At 44.9% G+C, this 22,638-nt stretch overlaps 1 long non-coding RNA gene across 1 annotated transcript; it reads right to left on the reverse strand.

The window, feature by feature from the left end:
* Nucleotides 1-14,610: 14,610 nt before the first annotated feature.
* On the reverse strand, nt 14,611-21,251 carry LOC146201382 (uncharacterized). The gene is made up of 3 exons (XR_014705329.1): nt 20,591-21,251; nt 20,034-20,192; nt 14,611-15,078 (listed from the first exon to the last, which is right to left on the reverse strand). It is a non-coding gene; the product is annotated as an uncharacterized LOC146201382 (long non-coding RNA).
* Nucleotides 21,252-22,638: the final 1,387 nt, after the last annotated feature.

Here is a 22,638-nt window from a genome sequence, read left to right on the forward strand (position 1 = left end):
GTGTGTGTGTGTGTGTGTGTGTGTGTGTGTGTGTGTGTGTGTGTGTGTGTGTGTGTGTGTGTGTGTGTGTGTGTGTGTGTGTGTGTGTGTGTGTGAATAATGCAGGAAAGAACAATACAACACTTGTTTTTATTGCTACAATAACAAGACGCAGACAGTTGCATGCAGAGCATGAAGGGGAGCATTTACTGGCAGCGGCGCTGTTTAAGAAACCTTTGTCGTTGCCTTCGAGCTTCCCTCTCTTTGTTTAGCCCCTTGACAAAAAAACGAAACCTTAAGAGAACATAAAATTTTACAACTGCAGTTAGAATTGCCTTTTCATGCTCTGGACAGCCAAGTTCAGGAAAAGACACCTGCTGTAGCTGGGTCAAGAATTCAACTAAACTTCCTTCATGTAGTTAGTTTTTACTAAAAAACGTTGTAAAGGCATCCTCCATGGCCTTTACAGCAGTTAACAAGCTCTGGCTAGGGTACACCAGGCCCCCATTATCAAAATGAGCAGTAAAGTATGAAGAAGCATCGGCACCAGCTTCTGCTTTGCTGACGCAAAGATAGTCTGCACACCGTGGACAGCAGCTCCTGGCAATCATCTTTCTTGCCACATAGCCTGTAGTATAATAAATTAGAGCACTATTGCTCTTTTTTTCTGTGTATGATTCATGGTCACTGCTAGACACGATTACTTCAACAACGTCATAAGCTTCGCTGAGATTTCCGTGGTCAAGTAGGTCATCTATTTTCTCTGAGAGAAAACTGCTCGTTGTTTCACACAGCTCATTTGGGTTTAGCAGTGCTTTGATCACCTCTGGGGTGCAATTTCCTCCTCTAGGCGGTTTCGCCAGGTTGTAGAACGCTAGTAGATTCACAGTCACGAGAAACTGTGAAACTGTGGGGGGGTGGTCGTTGCATCCCGACGACTGCCTAATTATCCCAAAAAGGTTTTCAATTTTATCCTGGCTTAATCGGGACGTAAGCAGATATTTGAACCCCACAGCCGACGTCAGGAACGACAACAAGTCAAGTGTGCTCTTGATCGTCACTCTTAATCCTGCCGATGTGTTTTCCGTAAGGAAGCCACCGCCAGCTGGTTTCGCATGCTGCTCCCATTCCTGCAGATACTCTAAGAAGCCTTTGATATATTGTTCGTTCGGACTATTAGGCTTGAGTGCCTTCTCGCTTGTTCGCGAAGTCATTATACGAATCAGACGGTTCATATCTTGCACGAAATCTACTGTCGGCTGCACTATCCCATGTGAAGACTGAATTTGTCCTTTGATGACTTGGTCACCAAACAGCTGAAAAGCGATGTCAACTTTCATTTTTTCAAAGCTGTTCGGCTTGATGTGTGCAGTTGTTATGCTTGGCATCACCTTGAGGGTCACATTTTCCCGATCCACTTCGAAAGCTGCTTGTATGATGCCGCAGTGAACATGTCCAGCTGGTGTGAGGTATCCTTTTGCAACAAACCCGTTTCTGACATTCTTAATCAAATGTGGAAAGTCTGAGAAAAAATACAGCTTTCTCTTTTGATCTACTGGGTGCTTGGTGCTATTTCGGACGTGGCTTGTAGAACCTGGGAAAAAATCAAATAAATCCAAAATGATAAAATCTGCTATTATTCCATCGCCACATTTTAAACAATGCAAACCTAAAGCTTCAAAATAGCAAAGCACTGTAAAAGAGCAATTTTGTATCGTGCGTGAAATTACATTCTTGCTCTTACCCTGTATTCCAAAAAGCCGCCACATTCCTCTATTCCAGCTAGGGCCGTCACATTTACGGAATCCACGAAGAGGCCAGCTTTTTCTGCAAGGACATTGGCTTCCAAAATAATTTTAGCCAAGGTCGGGGCTTTAATATTTCCCTTTGAGGCAAAAACCCCTAGGCTCTGAGTCCAGTTTCCTGCAGAAAGGCAGAAGTTATCGCTCACAGATATGTGCGTATGTTTATATATTTAAGGTTGCGATATAACGAAGAAAAAGTTATTGAAAAGAGCACATCTTCGATGGAAGACCGTCTGGTTAGGGTTGAAGTACTGGCTACAACCAAAATTTATTAGAAGCTGACGCGTTTCGAGGCCACCTTCGTCTCTAGGAAGTGAACATATTCGATAGAAGTTTGGTTGAGAAAGCAAGAGTTTAAATCAAGTAAAAATGCGAACCAAGTATACCTTAGGCTGAAAAATCGTCAACCTAAAGAAAACACACCCAAGGCTCGGTGTCGTACCAATTGCTGAATTAAATGAAGAATTTTAAGAAAATAATGAAAAAGCCCAACCCTGTTAGGCTAACGTACCGCAACCGAAGCACGGTGCTAAGCAATAGAAGCACAAAATTGACTTTAATGGAGGTAGTTGTTGCGGTGTAGACTATCGAATCCTCGCAGGAGCTTCAATTGTGTCATATGACACATTCGAGACACGGGGAATGATAATCGCCCTGTGGAACCACTCGCGATTTTCACTTCACACACCCACGCTTTGCGTTCAGTGGCCCGGCGGTTAAATATACTCGCTGCAAATCACCCGAAGTCATATAACCGAATGGCGCGGACAAACAGGCTTTGAGACTTTTTTTTTTTTCAAGAAGTTGCTTGGAGGAGCCAGCGGCCTTGGTTCGCCGCTGTTGCAAAGTGACACAGGCCATTCACATATATGCAGAGGGGAGCCTTCTTGAAACTATAAATTGTAGTACACTATAGACCTTTGCATCGGCGGGCGGGAAGGATGACGCCTCTTTACTGGGTCGTTGGAAACCGGTTTTTCAAAAGTCCAGAGAGGAGGCTTTTCGAATCTCCCTCGCCCGATAAAAAGGCCTATACGATAACCTGGAAACGCTGCAGATGACATCAGTGGGGAAAAGAACATTTCCTGTTGGCGCCGCATCTGAAGAAACAAAACAACTCGGACGCGAAAACATGGGCTCTTAATTTTGGTTGGTGACAATATTTCAAAGCATTAAACACACCTTACCAGTAAATGGCTGAAACAGCAAAACCATGCCGTGGTCTGCCAGCACATTCTTCTGGTCAGCAGGTGTATGATCGCCGAGGTCAACAAAGCCTTCGATGTCTCCTTAATTGAAAAAGAAACCCAGAAGGAACACTGCTTAATGTCCAAACATATTTCAACACAGATCAGAATATATATATATATATATATATATATATATATATATATATATATATATATATATATATATATATATATACTTTCTTTTATCACCTTTTTCGCGCCAGAATGAGCTCCAGGAATATTCCAGTGTATTCTTTTATCACTTCTCTAGATCTATGTTGGGGAGTGGCAAATCGTTCCTACTTTTGTTAGCAGAAATTCAGCCTAGTTTTTGTTCAGTGAACTGACGTTTGTATCGCTCACGCACGCTGACCGCCCCTAAAATGTAGACAGACATAAAAGCCTCCTTTCCGGCTGTTTGTGGACGCATACCTGTAATCTGTGTAGACATGCTTAGCAAAACTCATTTTCCGTATATGGCACAGAGCATTCCAAGAATCTAATAAAAACTTTACTCACCAACTGACTTCACACTTAGGTTCTCCGATAGCTTTAATTCGTCAACGATGAGGCCACCATGACGACTGTAAACATCCATGGTCTTCGTCTTTTCGTTTAAGGCATTGAAGACTTTAGCGCTGAGGCCAAAACCACCTTTGAAACGCTTCAGGTACTTTTGAAGGCAAGTTCGCCCTGGTAGGACCATAATGGCTTCTCTTCGGAGGTGCTCATATAACTTCGGACTTCGCATCCTCATCAACATACATTCTAGAATCCATTCGTCGTCGTATCGCATGCCTTTATGCGACTTTCGTCGTGCAGCCAGGAAACAATTTTTTACAGCCAGCTGTTGCTTTGTGGGAGCTGGGACTTAATTTTGCTGTCAAATGTTTTTTCACAAAGAGCCTCATTTTGTTCTTTCATGTGAGCCATTTGCATCATTGCGCCTGCCAACTTTTTTCTTAGTCCTTCATAGAATTCGAGATATGTTCTTTGATTCTTTCTTTTCAACAGACTTCCTCGCAATTTCACTTTCCCTTCTCTTTTGTCTGCATGCTTGGTTTTGAGCCAGAATTCTCAGGTACTTGCAGAAAGCACAGGACTCTCCATCGGATTTTACTGATAGCAAACACTTCTCAGAAAAAATCATGCCCTTGTAGGAAGTGTACTTTCCAGAAGCAGGCTTTATGCCGCATCCACCACAAAGAACTGTCAATGAAACTTCCTCGATCAAGGATTCGGCCTCTTCGCATGTCATGACAATTTGTTCTGACTTCTTTCTTCCCCTCAGGTAAACCGTTGCCACTGATTGTCCATCAGGTGAAGGTCTTTCAAACACTACCATTTTTTCCGTGAAAATGATGGCGAAATTATTTTCTTCGGCTTCACAGTAGGCGTAAGCCAATGATTCCGCGGGAAACGTTGGTACTCTCATCCAAGTTATTGGAATAGATATGTTGAGGAATGGGTGCATGCTCTCGCTGGTAATTGGAGGGGGTTGTTCAGCAGCAGCAGCGCTTGATACTTCAGGACTACAAAGTTTGGAGCAATTTTCATTCATTTCACCTCCATTGGCGGGCCGAGACTCTTCAAGGATCACTGGTTCGGCACTCCCAATGGCTGAACTCAACTCGGAGGTTTCTGGCTCACCACGCCTGCAACGCTTTGCTGGAGGCTCTTTCTCGCACAGATTTCTACTTTTCCTTTTTGCTGGCGATTTGCGCGCAAGATGTTTAGGGTAATCCGGGAATATTGTCACGTAGTGGTGACGAGGCCGACGACACAAATGAAGGGTCGATGATTGCACTAAAGAAACTCTTTATTTGGGCTGACTTGCGCCCGCAAAAGAACTAAGCAACTCGGCGGCGGCGATAGAAACAAACGTGCTCGTCGATCGTCGAACAAAGAATGCCCGTCACACTCGGCAACGCCCAATTTAAAGGCTGCACAGAACAATCTAGATAACGTCGCAAACAGCTACCAGCACGGGCTGGAACATTGTGGAAAGACACCCGAGTGGCCGGAACCTTCGAGACAGATCTCGGTGCGTCTTGCGCTACAACAAAACTGATAAAGGTGTGACTCGCGACATCGAGCAGTAACAAACAAAGATTACGGAACTGATACGCGGTCTAGAATCAGAGTGATAAGCCTGTATGCCGGCGGCTGTTAAAAAACAACAAATACTGTTTTGAAGGTTTCGCGGCATTACTCCCCCCTTAAAAAAAAACATCGCCTCGATGCTCCAAAACAAAGAAACTTAAACATAAACACTGCAAAGTTTAAACACACAGATTCTTTAACGCGCGTAATATGGCTTCAGTCGTACAACATGTACAATTTCTTGGCGTGCGCGTCGCCGTTGTGATGCTGACGTTCCGTTGGGAATGACTTCATAGTCCAGTGGTCCGACGCGGCGAAGGATTTTGTATGGCCCAAAGTATCCACGCAACGAATTAGCGGGCCATCCCAAGCGGTCGTAACTTTCCTGAGCTGGGAGGCTAACGATCCACTGATGACTGAATAGTCAGCTCCAGTGTCTACTAGGGCAATGACTCTGCGACCGTCGATATCAACTTCAAGGTCGCTTGTTCGGGTTCTCGCATTGCACGTGGGCCTTGGTGTCCGATCTCGGCTGCGTCGTTTTTTCAGGTCATGGCCGGGGCATACCGTTGTTACTTCGCTGGGCGGCGGTGTCTGCTTGCACTCTGGTCGTGTTGTCGTCGATGTCGTCGTGTGGAGCGGCGGTGAAATGGCTGCGTCGTTGTTAGTGGTCGTCGGCGGCGGAGGATGTTCGTCTTTTCGTCGTTGAGCAACCTCACCTCCAAAGGTTGCTCTGTTTAGTTTCCCCTGCGCGGGCTTGGGGACCTTCCGCGCATACTTTCATCATAGGTACGGCCTGGCGACGCAAAGCGGGCCCTGTACGGCGATGGAGATCTGAACCGACGGCATGGTGGCGCAATCTCACCGCTACGCAGATAGTTGTCGATTTCTTGTGGTCGTTCACCTGGGCGTGGTCGTGGAGCGTCGACTGCAAATCCGCGGAGGCCGATTCGTCGGTACGGACAGTGGCGCAGAATGTGGCCGGCCTCACCACAGTGGAAGCATAATGGCCGGTTGTTCGTTGTCCTCCAGGCGTCGCACTTCCTGGGGCTTGGAGGTTGTTGGTAGGCTTGGCGGGCGGGGGCCAAGGGGCGGTTTTCAGGAACAGGACGGTAGCGGCGAGGGCTCGGAACGTCATCATGTCGGGGCGCAGGGCGACGTAATGCACCAGCGTAGTTCATCGCTGTTGCCTCTTGGGCTGGAACAGTCGCAGCCGTCGCTTGAGGAACGCCCAGCGCCTGCTGGACTTCCTCACGGACGATGTCCGAGAGCGTCGCCACCTGCGGTTGTTGCGATGATGGCATCAATCGGCGGAGCTCCTCTCGCACGATCTCCCGAATGAGGTCCCGAAGGTTTTCACCGTTTGCAGATGCGTTGGGGTAGTGGGTTGAGCAGTCCGGCTGAAGTGGTCGCTCGTAGTGGCGCATCCGGGTGGCCAACGTCTTCTCGATAGTAGACGCCTCCGTTTCAAATTCCGCCACGGTTCTTGGCGGATTTCGCACAAGACCCGCAAAGAGCGACTCTTTAACGCCTCGCAATAAAAGTTTTACTCGCTCACCTTCGGTCATATGCGGGTCGGCGCGCCGAAAGAGGCGCTTCATCTCCTCAACGTACGCCAGGACAGGCTCGTTAGGGAGTTGAACTCTTGACTGAAGGAGGGCCTGGGCTCTTTCCTTTCGGACGCCGCTTGAAAAGGCATTCAGAAACGTTTCCTTGAAAGTCTCCCAATCCTTCATAGTTGCCTCATGATTTTCGAACCAAACTCGGGCATGTCCTTGAAGAACAAAGTAGACTTGCCTAAGTTTCGCGGCGTCGTTCCAGCCGTTGAATTCTGCCACACGATGGAAAAGGTCCATCCAGTCTCCTGCATCTTCATCCGGTCGTCCATGGAAGCAGGGGGGCTCACGGGGCTGGACTAAAACTACCGGTGCTGTAGTAGGCTCGATGCCTTCGTAGTAGCGTCGATGCCTTCCGAGATCGAATGGGGTCAGGCAGCAGACCGTGTTCGGGTTGTAGGCCTTGAAGTCGGCGCCTGGCTCGGTGACCTGTAGGCTGGTCTTCCAGGGCGACCGGAACACGGCTTGGGTCTTCGCTTGAAGGATCAAAGGCAGCACCTCCACCAGATGTCACGTAGTGGTGACGAGGCCGACGACACAAATGAAGGGTCGATGATTGCACTAAAGAAACTCTTTATTTGGGCTGACTTGCGCCCGCAAAAGAACTAAGCAACTCGGCGGCGGCGATAGAAACAAACGTGCTCGTCGATCGTCGAACAAAGAATGCCCGTCACAGTCGGCAACGCCCAATTTAAAGGCTGCACAGAACAATCTAGATAACGTCGCAATACAGCTACCAGCACGGGCTGGAACATTGTGGAAAGACACCCGAGTGGCCGGAACCTTCGAGACAGATCTCGGTGCGTCTTGCGCTACAACAAAACTGATAAAGGTGTGACTCGCGACATCGAGCAGTAACAAACAAAGATTACGGAACTGATACGCGGTCTAGAATCAGAGTGATAAGCCTGTATGCCGGCGGCTGTTAAAAAACAACAAATACTGTTTTGAAGGTTTCGCGGCAATATAGTAGGTATGGCGTCGGGCTTCAGACGTGGTTTATCGCGGGGAAGCTCATTTGTAACGCCGTTCACGGTGACACGGAACACGCGCTCAATATAGTCGCTCTCAAAATGTTTCTCGCACACCACAGCCATTGACGATAACTTTCTGTCTTTTCTTTTGATGCGGCGTTCCCATTCTGCGAGCCGCGTAGCATCAGATGGTGCAGTAAACATTGAAACTCTCTCCTTGTTCGACCGGAGACCGCTTTTGCAGAAAGGCACAAAGCAAGCCTTCTCTTTGAACTGCCGCTTTGGTTTCGACATATTTCCGTGCAGACAAAACTACAATCAAGAACTCATTTTGTTCTTCGTAGATATGATGAAAAAAAAAAAAAAAACAGCGCCCAAAGGCGCACACAGCGCACGCACACAACGGATTCAGTCACACCGAAATTGCTACAAGAGCACACGGAACGACTCCCATATGCAGTTCCCCACTCACAAAAACAAACGCTGCACTTCCGTGAAAAAAAGAGCACCAGATTCAGCTTGAACCGAGTTGAAAACCCATATGCACGCACAACACCAACAGACTGGCTTCTGAAACGAAAAAACCGCGTCGTCTGCTCCTGTGGTACCCTCCCGACAAGCAGCGCCCTCTGCCGCTATGAACTGGCTTTCATTGCAAATGGCGCCACCCTCGCCCATAGGGAAGCGCTGCCGGACGGCCCACTAGCCGTATTATAGTGCTCTAGAAGATTGGGCAGTGTGTCGACCGCGCCGCGAAATGCATGGGAGCGGGGGGCCGCTTTTGCGATGACGGAGGCGCCGCAGCGCAGAGGGCGCCACCAGCAACTGGTGTGTCAGCCGTCCGGGCGCCCGCGTATGCGCGCTGTGCGGCGGGGCGGATACTGCGCGGACTGTACGTTCTTGTTTGCTTGTGCGTCGTCTCGAGCTGTTCGCGACAAGATTTTACAAATATACCGGTTAACGGTGCTCAGTACTGTTAGCAATCACCTAATTTATTTTCCATTTTGGCCGTCGGCAACATCTCGGGGAAGTAACATGACAGGAGTTGGCTCCGAAGAAAACAGCTTGGAAAGGGCCGGCGTACGACTCGCACAGCACGCTTCACTCGCCGTACAGCTTGTTTTAGCATTCCTAAAGCACCTAATTCACGTCCAGAAATGTAGTCGTTTTGAAAAGAGGGCTGTGTGGAGGCAGGATGTATGAAGAAGTGAAACATACAACACGTGCGTTCGAGCGCTGACTAAAACTGGTCACAGTAACCCCATTATCAAAACAGTCCAAAATGGTATATTCCGTTGTTTTTCACGCCAACTATGCCGACTACAGTACGTCACTGAAGCCACAAGAGAAGTCGGCATTCAGTTGGATATGAATTAAATGTGGACTACTCCGCATGGAGGTAGAGATATAGTAAAGTAGGACATGAAAAACGACCGACACCACGCCAACTGGCTACTGAATAACGGAACACAGTGGGTCAGGAAAGGTGGAAGAAGTGGGAGGTAAAGGTTTCACAGGAAAATAAAAAGAAACGTGTCGCCTACCAGGGAGGGAGAAAGGGGTTGGTGGAAGGCACGCAGCGCCGTGAAAAGAGCGACCGCGAATGTGAATAAAGGTTCAGAATTTTCGTGCGGCAAACGCACGACGAAGAAAGCAGGCAGCTAAAAAGGAAGAAAAATGGAGATATATTAAAAACAATAAAAAAAAGAGGAAACAACCGAGCATAAGAACCAAATGAAGGCCCGGGAAGAGGAAAGCAGTGCACAAACAGGCTGCAATCGAACGCGTATAAAGATATAAGCGTCGAAATTTAAGAGACAACAATTTGTGAAACTGTACACTAATCTAAGAACACACCATTATCTTTTCTCTCCATAAGTTGAAACATTGTTGTAACGGGTAGCTTTATAAATACCCAGAGATGTGCGCTATACTTAAAACATTTAATCTCAATGCGTTATAGTTTAACAATGACCTAATTGTTCCAGAAAATGTTTCCATTCTAGGGTGCGCAAGCCACCGGTAATATGCAAGTCATTGCCTCCAGAAGATCGCTCTAGTCCTGTTTTATGTATACATACAGAAAAAAAAAATGAATAGCTTTGAAAAAGAAATAACGACGGAAAATAGAGGACGCAAAGGCTATAGGGTTCGCTTAATTCGCTTGCGCTAGATCATCCTTCTGCGAAAGAGAGAGAGGTTGTGAGGTCGGCACGGTTTCTCACCACGAACAAAAATAGCGCCATAGGTTCGAAGCTAGGTCGCAATTTACTCAAAAATTTGGCTCGGATGCACGGCCCTTTTCGACTGCTTTGCACTTCAGATTTTGCAAACTTCCTGTAAAATGTGAAGGTTCAAAAAGTTTACCTACTTGGAGCACCAGAAAAGCTCGCACTTGAAGCAATGAAATTTAATGTGTTTTTGCGGCTTCGCTATTTGCGAAGTAAGCGAATCACGACAAGAGTTCCCAAAGGGAAAATAATTAAATTCCCTTGGAAGTATTTCACGTGTAATATCAACCTTGTTAACAATTCTAGTCTGGTTAGTACTGCAAAGAGCACCCGCGGCAAGTAGCCCGATTATATATAGTCCAGTAAGCAGTAATTGCAAGTATATCCAATCGATTACTCATATTTCATACCACACACTTAAAGAATAAACACGCATTATGTCCGCATTTGATTTCGGCATTATATTAATTGCTTGCGTATTAGGTGCTCATCATCTTTTTCGCATTTTTCCGCTTTCGGTGCGCGCCAAGAACTGCATCATACCTGCAAATTCGTCGCGCAATTATCAGTGCTTTTATTTTTGTTTGTTTGCTCTGTACCATTTGATGCCAGTAAAGCGTCCGCACTCAAGTGCCCACTATGAACGTATTACGTATGTGACGGGTTTAATTTTTCGTATTTTATTTGAAGTAATGCCCTAGCTGTACTTCACTTTTTGTCTTTTTTTTTTTCATCTAAGCAGCTGGTTCACCCTTTGGTTAGTGGCACGCAAACAAATGTCCGCGATATACGTAATTGTTAATCACGAAGAAAGAATAAATGCTTGAGTCGCGTATACCTTGCTTATTTTTTTTTGCCGGTAAATGCCACAGTGCTTTAAATTAGTACGGTAGTGAATAAATGTGTTTTGCTCGCACACTGTCTTTGTAATTTCTATAAGCGGTGATTAGGGCACATAAAGAACACCGATTAAAGAGAGATATTACAGTTTACTGACGATTTAAGATAAACGTTGTTATGTATTAATAAGCGCGAGCTACAAAATGTAAGCAGGTGTTCGTAAATAAGGTTTGTAAAAAATAAGTGTTCCTAAAGAAGCCTTACGAAGCACAAGCTTTGATTCGCATGTACACTGTTTTTCTCCGCGTGTTAATAGCACTCCTGGGCAGCAGCCTTTATTCCCTTACGGGAAGAACGAATGCAAAACACCACGCTTCATTGCAAACATTAAGTACAAATTGCTCATCTGGACGATTTGTAACTGTCCGCAGGAAGAAATGTTGAAAGTTTCATAGCGATTCAAACATCGCGCGCTTCTTCGAAGGACTACCCAATCGTGCACGATGTCTCCCGATAGACGTAAAATAATGGCAGGGATCACTTTAAGCACCTGGAATAAGTAGCCTCTTTACTAATTATCACACTAATTGCGTACCGTCTGAAAATCGCTCCAAAGAGAACCGCAACTCTCCTCTACCCCCGCGGCCGCTACGCGCCGTACGGCGAACGTGGCACCCCTGTTGCACGTCGCGCCCTCTCGCGGGAGTCGGTTCTTGTCATCGCAAAAGCGGCCCGCTCTTCGGCGCCGGTCGTCACACTGCCCAATATTCTAGAGCACTATAGCCGTATATTCTAGGCACTATACCCCGACTTCGGACCAGACCTTCTTTATTGGAATGCTCTGTCGCTTCTGCGCATGCGCCAGCTGAAAGGAGCAAGGAGGAATAACTTGCCGGACGTGACGTAAAACTTGTTTTATGTTTTGTTTGTAAAACGTCTGCCGCTTCTGGTCGCCGTTTCTAGCGATAGGCCGATAGCTGGTCGCCAGTGTCGCCGGCTCCGTGATCGCTCGCAAGCCGGACTTTGATGTGGCGATGGTGGCGGACGGGTTTCTTGGCATTGTAGTTTGAATATCGTAGCCGAGTGGCCGTGTTCCTTTCCACTTGCTATAATACTCCTTAAGCTTCGGACTCGCGTACTGCTGTTCACGGTGTTAGAAGTAGTTTCTGCTGTTCGTCAAGCGGCATGCTGTGATATTCCCAGTCTGCGACCTGTGGACTCTGCGACGCTAGTTCTGCAATGCGTGTCAGCCCGCCCTTGTCGATGGAACATGCCTGCAGTATGTTGCAAGTAACTCGTGTGGTCATCATTCCATGTACTTACTTGCATTTCCCGAAATTTATACGAGTCACTGCCTTTGGATAATTCGGAAGTACGTATGCAATCGGACTGAGGTGTACAGCGCAAGTAGCGCAACACATGGGATGAGAAAAGCTCGTCTCCGATCGAGTGCGTAGTTGAATGGAATCTCGCTGTCATTTTTATCGTTGTCCTCGACTTTGACACCACTATTTAGTAGCAGTGGTAAACTTTAATCACCTCGAAATACCAGTATAAAAAGGCCGGTTTTAGCCTGTAATTTGTACGAAATTGCCTCTCTATTCTGGATTTCAAGAGGTCGGTTAGTGTATCAATTGTTTTGCCATTTTCGTTGCATTTACCGGATGTACAAACAGGAATTCGGTGTCCAATTGATGCAGGCAGCTTGGCGCCGCTAATCTAATCTATTATGAAGCTCCGGTGCAATAGCCAGCCCGGGACTAACCAGGAAATAGAACCTCAACCGGGAAGGCCAGCTATTCATCACAGCTCTCAAGCGACTCGCTGCCGGCATACTGGAATAGTCATGCAACCGTGGAACCAGGTATATATTCAAGTAAACTTCTGTACTTAGAAGTGCCGGGACGTTGAACGCCCGCGCAAAGAAAAAAATGCTCTCCACCTCTCCCGACGCAGTCCTGCCTCTAGTTTTGCTCCTAAAGCTAAAGACTCGAAGCGCAAGCTGTGAAATTCCTGGTATTTTTGCACAGTATTTATCTTCCAGCTGCTCTAGCTCTAGACAGTTCTTCTTGTGTCGAATTCCTGTAGTTTTTCTTTCTTTCTTTTTTTTTCAGAAAACATCCCACGGCATCCTATTCAATCGTTGTTATTTCTACTTCCCCTGTTGTGCTTATCATTGTAGACAAGCATGTACACTAGTGTCAAAACAATAAACAAACAGTGCTGCGTTCGTGATTCCATCTTTGTCCAGTCATTGCCCTTGCCACTAGTTGCAGCATGCACCAAAAACAAAGTTAGCCAAGTAATTATTTCCTCTGCCTTAGGGAAAACAGGCCAGCTGTGAAAGCTGCAAAGATATGGACTGATATCCCTTCATATTGTTTCACACAATCATGCTAATGATGTGTTGCATTTTCAAAGATTTAAGCAGTCTGCTTGCCAGCGCAAGACGGAACATTTATTGCGGACTGCATATTGGCTGTGTAGTGTCAAAATACACACATGCATCTCGATTTCAGGACATTCAATACCCTCGGGTGGTCACAAAATACTCCATATGTCATGATAGCCAACTGAAGCTATGGGATAAAAAAGGTATATGGACATAAATCATTGCAAGAGTAACAAAACTGCGTAAATTTGCACTGTTAAAAATATTAAACACTACACATTGAAAGTAGTTTTGCTAGAACCATTGCTGTGACTGACATGGCAAACAGTGCTTGTTGCCTTTAGTGATGTGTTGAGCACAAGGCCTGCATGGAATTTTAATCCTGTCAATTAGGCGGAATTATGTCCTGTGTTTGTTGTGTTGTCATGCATGCAGGCCAAGGTAATACCATATGGTCCTTGGTTCCAACGCTGCAATTCTGAAAAAGTGACTGCCAACACAGGTCCGATGTACACAGTCCTACTGCTGACCGTGTATATTCCTAAGTGATGTCCAAGTCTTGGGCAGACACTAATCGACGCAGCTCACAAAGCAACATTCCTGCCAAGGTGGTTGCCTACCATAAAAGTCACATGCCATAGCTGCCATTCATGGCAGCCCAGAAGTAGTGAAGTGCTGACGAAACATATTTCAGATGTTCAGTGAGTTTACACAAGAGGGAGTTGTTAATATGGTTAATTAGTCACCAGTGAAATTTACACTGTATTTATTTTGTTAAACAACCTTTTGTGAAGTAAAACAAGCTAAAATTAGCCACGGGCACAAAGTAGGCAAATGGCAATACATATTGAAATACTTATTGTGAATTGTTTTATTGTCGGATTCCTTTGAAGGGACACTAAGGAGGATGGAAAGCAGTTTTCCTGTATCGCTAAGATACAGTGTTCTAATCTTAGAGACCACACTAGTCGCTTTGGGACGTTAAACCCCACAAACCATTAAAGAGACCACTTAAAATGAAAGCAGAGGTTTTAAAAGGATGGAAAGACCAAAAAACAGAACAAAGATGCTGCCATTACCGGCCAATTTTGCAAGTAAAATGCATGCTTCCACACAGAAGTTTTAGTGCAGATTACTGCAAGGTATATTGTGTCCTGAGCCACTCTAATGTGGCAGTGACAAGTCCTTTTCAGCAAGGTCATCATGAATAAACTCATGGGAAGGCTTCCAATTTAAATTTTCTCACCAATAAATACTATATGCCACAATTGCTGCCAGACAAACACAGCCATAATGAGAGAAATAATCAAATATTTACTGAGACCAATGACTCAATGGAGTTGTCCTCAGTACCCTTAAAAGGGCGCACTGAAGCATTCAAGCAAAGTATGCACTGATGCATGTGAGAAAATATTCTGAAGTAACACAATCTTTGCTCCAACAGAAGAGTGGCAACTTCACCACAAAGAGGGAAAACAGCTGCCCAGGTACACTGCTACAGCACATCCAGCAATCGTAATAATTAGCAGACATGCATTGCAATTCACAGAATGTCACGAAATGTAATTGCTAGGTTAAGTGTACTGGCATTAAATGCGCAAGCATATTTTGCAAATTGCCAAGATTTATTTGTTGCTTCAATTATTTATTTCATATATACGGCCACACCTTTCGTCAACAAAAAAAGGGCGTGCAGGTGCCAGGAAAGGGGTCAGATTAGATGTGCTAGGCTTCTCTCCTGGAGGAGCAAGGAGAGAATCATTCTCCTGTAACCAGTTGACGATGGATTCATCCAAATGTGAAGGTCCGATGTTCGACGACCCAAAAGTTACCTAAACGGGCATCACTGCCAGCCGTCGACCAGAGCATATGCAAGAGAGGTGGTCATGTGTAGCCTAAGCACGGACATCTGCACGAGAGAAGGCAAAAGAAAAAAGAGCTCACACTTTGGGTATCACATCAAAAATATGTGTAAGCCCACTCAGCAACCAAAAATGACGTACACTGTGCATGCATACAACGCATGAATATGTCAGCGCAACTTAAGTGTTGGCCGTTCATGTCATATTATAATTATGGTGCAGTGAGGCCTGCTGATGAATTAAACAGGCTCTGGTCATCACAAACCTCTCAGCAGCACCTTCCCGCAATCAGTGTCCTGGCCTTTCAATAAGACAGCTTTCACCTCCTCGCATTGCTAGAATGCATCAGAACGTTCTTGCTCACATCATATAAATACGATCAATATGATAAAGCTCACCATGAATGTCATTACGGTTTCTTCCCCTCCCCCCTTATCAACTGCCTGCACTGTATGCACAGCTTTCTTGACCTATCCACATACAAATGAGAACAACTTAAGGGAATAGTGAGGGCAAAATGAACTTGGTCTATACCAATAAATTACTGTGTTCTAATAATGAAACACAGGCTTTTTCTATGGTAGAAGTTTTATAGATTACAAAAGTATGGAAACTAAAATACAGCTAAGCCACCAATGGCCACTTTTGTAAGTAAACCGCGGTGACGTTACTTATTGTTTACTTGGGCAGATCTCCAATGTACTACACAGCCGTTCACTACTGAATGATGATAAGTGTGTTTTGCAGCATGAGCTGCATCTCGTAAGGATTAAGGGGGCTCTCCTGGAGAAATTTGTGATGCCTACATGACATTTTCTGAATTGTGACCTTGTGGTCTGTGCATGTACAACAGTATGGTGCATGCGCAGAATGAAAAATTGCCTGCAAGGAAATTTCTGGTCTGAAGCCCTGAGGCACTAAAGCCACTCTCTTGTTGTTGGAGTGTGATGCCATGCACCATGTGATGGGTGCATAATAAAAAGCATATAAATGGCACACGGCTACAAATGTGATTTGAGCCCATGGCAAACTACACAGGTCAGATTCTCTAGGCGCTGCATTAAACAACTGAGCTATAGCTTCACCTTGACATTGCACGCATTATACAGCCACTTTCTCATGCTGTGCATCACTGTCTTCATCAACTTCCACTTGTGGACAGTTTAGTCACAAAGCAAGACCATGCAGACACAAAAAATTTGAACACATGGTCAATTAAAAAAAAAAAATGTCTAATGTCCATTTCATATGCCTTAGGGAAACCCTCCAAGGTTAAGCAGGCAGACTTGCAATAAAAAGTGATTACTCATTGCCATCCACCCGATGGCAGCCCTATTGCTACAAGAAAAGATAAGCAGCTTTTTCAACCAAAGAGGTTTTGATAAAGCTGCGTAGCTTTCCTTTGCAGCCTTATCGCTGTGCTTTGGTGGATGCTTATGAGTAATTACTCCCTTATTCCACTAGTCTTGTAGGTCAGAGGGGAAGGGGGTAATTGGTAACGCTGAAGGCTTCCATCGGCCGAGTCCGTAACTCTATCTTCTTGGGCAGCCATGCTGTGCTACAGGCCACAACAATTTTTTAGACTGTTCTACGCCATTTCTGTGAGAGCAAAGCTTACTGCCTTCTTGTCATTGTTTTATTCGTGCTGCGAATGGGTTTTACTCTACAAGTAGTCCGTTGGTCATGACACCACAGGTGCAAATCAAATGTTGCATTTTGATTGTTTTTCGAGTAATAAATGCACATCTTGCTGCCGAAAAAATATCAACCTACCTGGAAGAATCCATATAATGATTTTTTTAGACGAGCAGGATAAAACTGTCTGCAGTGTCCCTTTAGGGAAGCAGCAGTGCAAAACTTAAATAACTGGAAGTATGTAAAAGCTGAGAAGCAATTCTATATCTAATCGATAACTTAGACAAAAAAATTGAGTTGCTGCACATTAGTCCCACAGGCATCTGTACTTCAGTGAGCCTCCGAAGTTTGCTACTTACCTTTTTTTTTTTTTTACATACTGCCCATCAAAATCTCTCAGCTGTGTACAGCACTGAGTGAAGGCACTGAGTGAAGGCATTCCTTTCATTACAATTTCTCAAGAAATTCAACAGTGGGTGTGTTTTCAATTCTGTCTGCTTTCTTACTAAACATATGAAATTTCTAATAGTACTTAGCTATACAATAAGGGGAAGTTTGCTGCTGGAGAAGAGTAAAAATACTGGCACATTTCTGTAGATCTTTCCCTGTGATGACAATAGTAACAGAATATCTGTTTCGCAGGAATTATATTTTCTCTAAGCTAGGGACGGTGACGGCATTGCCATGGGCAAAATATTTTTCTTAGCTGTGATAGATATCACCAGCCTTATTTAACTAATAGCTATTTTTAAATTAGTAACTGAGTGCTTTAAACTATAGCTGTAATGAAACATTATTCGTCTTATTTAAGTCACCTTCAGGGGCTCCCCCGCGAACTAACATTGGAGGAGAGGAGAGGTGTCAAAACCTGGGAATTCACGAAGTGCTTGCAAAAGTATGGACGGAGGTCTGGTTCCACCTGGAGCGGGCATGTCACCTCTTAGCGAGCAGAAGTTCTCGGAGCTCTGGTGTCGGCCGCCTGCTATTTTTTTTTTTTTTGTGATGGGTGGTAGACTTTGTTTTGTTGTGATTTCATTTAAACATCTATGTTTGGGGGCATGACATGGATGGTATAAGTAGGATAGAACTTAAAGAAAACAGCAGTTGCTAACAATGAACAATGAATGTTTCCCGGCATGTGTGTTACTCCACTGAACGGTAAACAATCAGTTTTTGATGTGTGAGTACACTGAACAAGCAAGAAGCATTGATAGTATTCTTCAGCTGGTAATTTTGTCTGATGGTTAGCTTCTTATTTAGGTAACCAGAAAGACCTTAAACAGACTATTTTCTGTGACGAAGATATTGTGCATGGCAGTTACTGCAGACTTAAGTTGTATCCGAGACTATAGAGGGGAAGCAGTTGTTATGTCTATTTTTGTTGATGTGTCGCATAGGACAAGCAATATTTATGACTCTTATATTGATGAGAAATTGCAAATGAACACTTTACACAAGGGCAGAGGTCTTACTTATGAAAAAAAAACAAAACAAAAAACTAACTAAAGAACAAGGACAACATAAAATGTGTCGAAGAAACTATTGGCATTTCAGGTTACTAGCAAACCTAAGAATGCTGCAAAACATGTGCACCTTTGCACCGTGATATAACAGATCAACATAAAGCTATACACGTGCAGCCTTTTATGCAATGCACACAGAAATTCCCAGTGCTCCTGCTGCTATTGGAATAAACAGTAGAATTTCACCCCTGGTGGGCACTTCACGCAGGTGCATTGAGCATCCAATGATGCAATATTGTGTGTGAGACATTGCAAAATCCTTACAACTGCAAACATACTGCCTTATGCCACCGTGAAACAGCAAGGCACAGGCTTCTGCTGGGGATCACATAGCGTCACTTCCATCTTGTGGCATGATTGTTATGCTTGCACCGTGGCTCTGTCGCTTTGAAGTTAGGATTGTTATTGTATTCGCCGTACTTTCTTTCATGAGGAAGCCATAGTTTCTTCCACCACAAGCCAGCTAAAGACAATGTGTCCCTTTGCATACATGCTCGTCTCCCAGCGCTATTAATAAAATTCTCAGTAGTGTGCAAAAAAAAAAATATTTGTTAAGGAGCTGACTTAAAAGAACAAGAGGGCTGTGCATACCCCTTAGGTTGTGTGTTGGGCATCACTGCATCACTGACCTTCATTTTAATGGTGGGCTCGTTACTGCCCGCTATCTAGGCAGCGGGCAGTTACATCATCTTTTACTGTCAAGTTTCAAAGATGTTCAGAGCAACATTCCTATTTTGAAAATTTACATTTTAAAATGTCCAGCCATGTTTCTTACCCCTAAAGCTAGGTATACTTTTTTTATCTGGATGCGGAGTGTTCGACTGTCACAAAGAAAATATAGTTGAAAAAAGTCAGCAGACTGTCCTTCAGATGTGAAGCATTTGCTACATTGTACAGAAAATGCTTTGGACTTCTGCACACTATGCCATTTCATACACAACATGCAATGCTGCCAAAGGCAGTATGCCTGAGTACCGACTGCATTCGTGCCTGAGAAACAGTTTGTCCTACATCCAAGTCCAAAGTGCAGACATGGATCGTCCAACTGAGCTATGGAGACATCTATCTTAACACTGAGCGTATTCATCAGTGCTACCCTTGACTACAGCAACGGATGCAGAATTACCAGCATTACCGTACCTGTCACATGGAATGTGATGAAACAGCGAAGCAGTGTGAGAACCTGTTATTAAGTTACTGGCCAGACAACAGAAAGGAAATCAGCAGCTCTTTATGTAGCCAACAGCCACTGTGACTAAACAATGTTGAGGAAAATGTTTTTTCTTCTTAGTTCGTAGTTCTGGTAAGTGGAGAATGAGGTGTGCATTTTTTTTTACCTGACATACTATTTGAGAGAAAATAAAACAATGTCCTCATTTCCTACCCAGATTTACATGGTTAATGACATGTACAGAAGAAAAACAAAAACCGCCATAGGTATGTTTCCCTTACTCTACTCATTGAAAATGAGGTTCAGTCACTTATTCGTCCTAATAAGTTTTAGCGGGTCGCGATAGTTAGGTACATACATCGCCACTAACTTTTCAGATGCTTTAAACTGAAGGAGGAGTCAAGAAAATGTGCAATAAGGAACTGTGAAATCAAAGTGACACAGAAAAAAAAAACTACAGGAATTCGACACAAGAACTGTCTAAAGCTAAAGCAGCTGGAAGATAAACTGTGCAAAAATACCAGGAATTTCACAGCTTGCGCTTCGAGTCTTTAGCTTTAGGAGCAAAACTAGAGGCAGGACTGCGTCGGGAGAGGTGGAGAGCATTTTTTTCTTTGCGCAGGCGTTCAACCTCCCGGCACTTCTAAGTACAGAAGTTTACTTGAATATATACCTGGTTCCACGGTTGCATGACTATTCCAGTATGCCGGCAGCGAGTCGCTTGAGAGCTGTGATGAATAGCTGGCCTTCCCGGTTGAGGTTCTATTTCCTGGTTAGTCCCGGGCTGGCTATTGCACCGGAGCTTCATAATAGATTAGCGGCGCCAAGTTGTCTGCATCAATTGGACACCGAATTCCTGTTTGTACATCCGGTAAACGCAATGAAAATGGCAAAACAATTGATACACTAACCGACCTCTTGAAATCCAGGATAGAGAGGCAATTTCGTACAAATTACAGGCTCCAACCGGCCTTTTTATACTGGTATTTCGAGGTGATTAAAGTTTACCACTGCTACTAAATAGTGGTGTCGAAGTCGAGGACAAGGATAAAAATGACAGCGAGATTCCATTCAACTACGCACTCGATCGGAGACGAGTTTTTCTCATCCCATGTGTTGCGCTACTTGCGCTGTACACCTCAGTCCGATTGTATACGTACTTCCGAATTATCCAAAGGCAGTGACTCGTATAAATTTCGGGAAATGCAAGTAAGTACATGGAATGCTGACCACACCAGTTACTTGCAACATACTGCAGGCATGTTCCATCGACAAGCATTGCAGAACTAGCGTCGCAGAGTCCACAGGTCGGAGACGGTGCTATCTGTAACAAGAGAACGCATGGGAATATCACAGCATGCCGCTTGACGAATAGCAGTACGCGAGGCCGAAGCTCAAGGAGTATTATAACAAGTGGAAACGAACACCTGGGAACACGGCCACACTCGGCTACGATATTCAAACTACGATGCCAAGAAACCCGTCCGCCACCATCGCCACAGTCAAGTCCGGCTTGCGAGCGATCACGGAGCCGGCGACACTGGCGACCAGTTATCGGCCTATCGCTAGAAACGGCGACGAGAGGCGGCAAACATTTTACAAACAAAACATAAAACAAATGTTACGTCACGTCCGGTAAGTTATTCCTCCTCACTTCATTCAGCTGGCGCATGCGCAGAAGCGACGGAGCATTCCAATAAAGATGGTCTGGTCGATTTCGGCGGAGCAGTTTTGTTGTTTTCACTGCTCCGCGGAGCGACCCTTGTTCGGCAATTGCTCCCGTTCTGCGTTTGGAAGACGCGATCCGTGTTCCGGATCTGCGTTTGGAAGACAATTGCTCCGAAAGGAGCAGAAAACGTTGCTCTGGAAGTGCTCCTGCTCTGCGATTGGAATTCACCATTAGAATAGGGGTTTTCCCGACGCAGCGGAGCTATAGTGCTCTAGAATATTGGGCAGTGTGACGACCGGCGCCGGAGAGCGGGCCGCTTTTGCGATGACAGGAACCGACTACCGCGAGAGGGCGCGACGTGCAACAGGGGTGCCACGTTCGCCACTCGGCGCGTAGCGGCCGCGGGGATAGCGGGGGTACAGAGGAGGGGCGCAGTTCTCTTTGGAGCTATTTTGACACGCTACGCAAATGGTGCGATATTTAATAAAGGGGCTACTTATTACAAGTGCTTAAACTCATCCCTGCCATTCCATTACGTTAATCTGGAGACGCCGTGCTCGCTTGGGCAGTCAGGAGCAGCGCGCGATGTTTTAATCGCTATTTCAAACTCTTTCAACATTTCTTCCTGCGGACAGCCATAAATCGTCCAGATGAGCTTGTAATTAATGTTTTCAACGAAGTGTGAGGTTTTGCATTCGTTCTTCCAGTAAGGGAATAAAGGCTACTGCCGAGGAGCGCTATTAACACGCGGAGAATAACAGTATACATGCGAATCAAAGCTTGTGCTTCGTAAGGTCTCTTAGGAACAGCTTATTTATTACAAACCTTATTTAGGAACATCTGCTTACATTTTGCTGCTTGTGCTTATTAATACATAACAACGTTTATCTTAAATCGTCAGTAATTTGTAATATATCTATTTAATAGTATGTGCCCTATAATCACCGCTTATAGAAATTACAAATACAGTGTGCGAGCAAAACACAGTTATTTATTACCGTTCTAATGTAAAGCACTGCGGTATTTAGCGGCAAAAAGAAAAAAAAAAGGAAAATATACGCGACTCAAGCATTTATTCTCTGTTCGTGATTAACAAATACATATATATCGCGGACATTTGTTTACGTGCCGCTGACCAAAGGGTGAACCAGCTGTTTAGATTTAAAAAATGTCAAGTACAGCTATAGGACAATACTTCAGATAAAATATGAAAAATTAAACCTGTCACATACGTATACGAGGGAATACGTTCATAGTGGGCACTTGAGAGCGGACGCTTTATTGGCATCAATAAATGGTACAGAGCAAAAAAAAAACACTTATAATTGCGCGTCGTATTGGCAGATATGATGCAGTTCTTGGCGCGCACCGCAAGAAAACGAAAAATGCGAAAACGGTGACGGGCACCAAATGCACATGCAATTAGTATAAGGCCGAATTCAGATGCGGACACTAATGCGTGTTTATTCTTCGAGTGTGTGGTATGGGAAATGTGAGTAATCGACTGGATAAACTCGCCAACTACTGCTTGCGGGACTATAATCGGGCTACTTCCCACGGGTACTCTTTGCAGAAATAATCAGGCTATAATTGTTAACAAGGTTGATAT

The sequence above is a fragment of the Amblyomma maculatum genome, chromosome 2 (assembly GCF_055883805.1).
Source record: "Amblyomma maculatum isolate TAMU_Amacu chromosome 2, ASM5588380v1, whole genome shotgun sequence".
In the NCBI taxonomy this organism is placed as follows: domain Eukaryota; kingdom Metazoa; phylum Arthropoda; class Arachnida; order Ixodida; family Ixodidae; genus Amblyomma; species Amblyomma maculatum.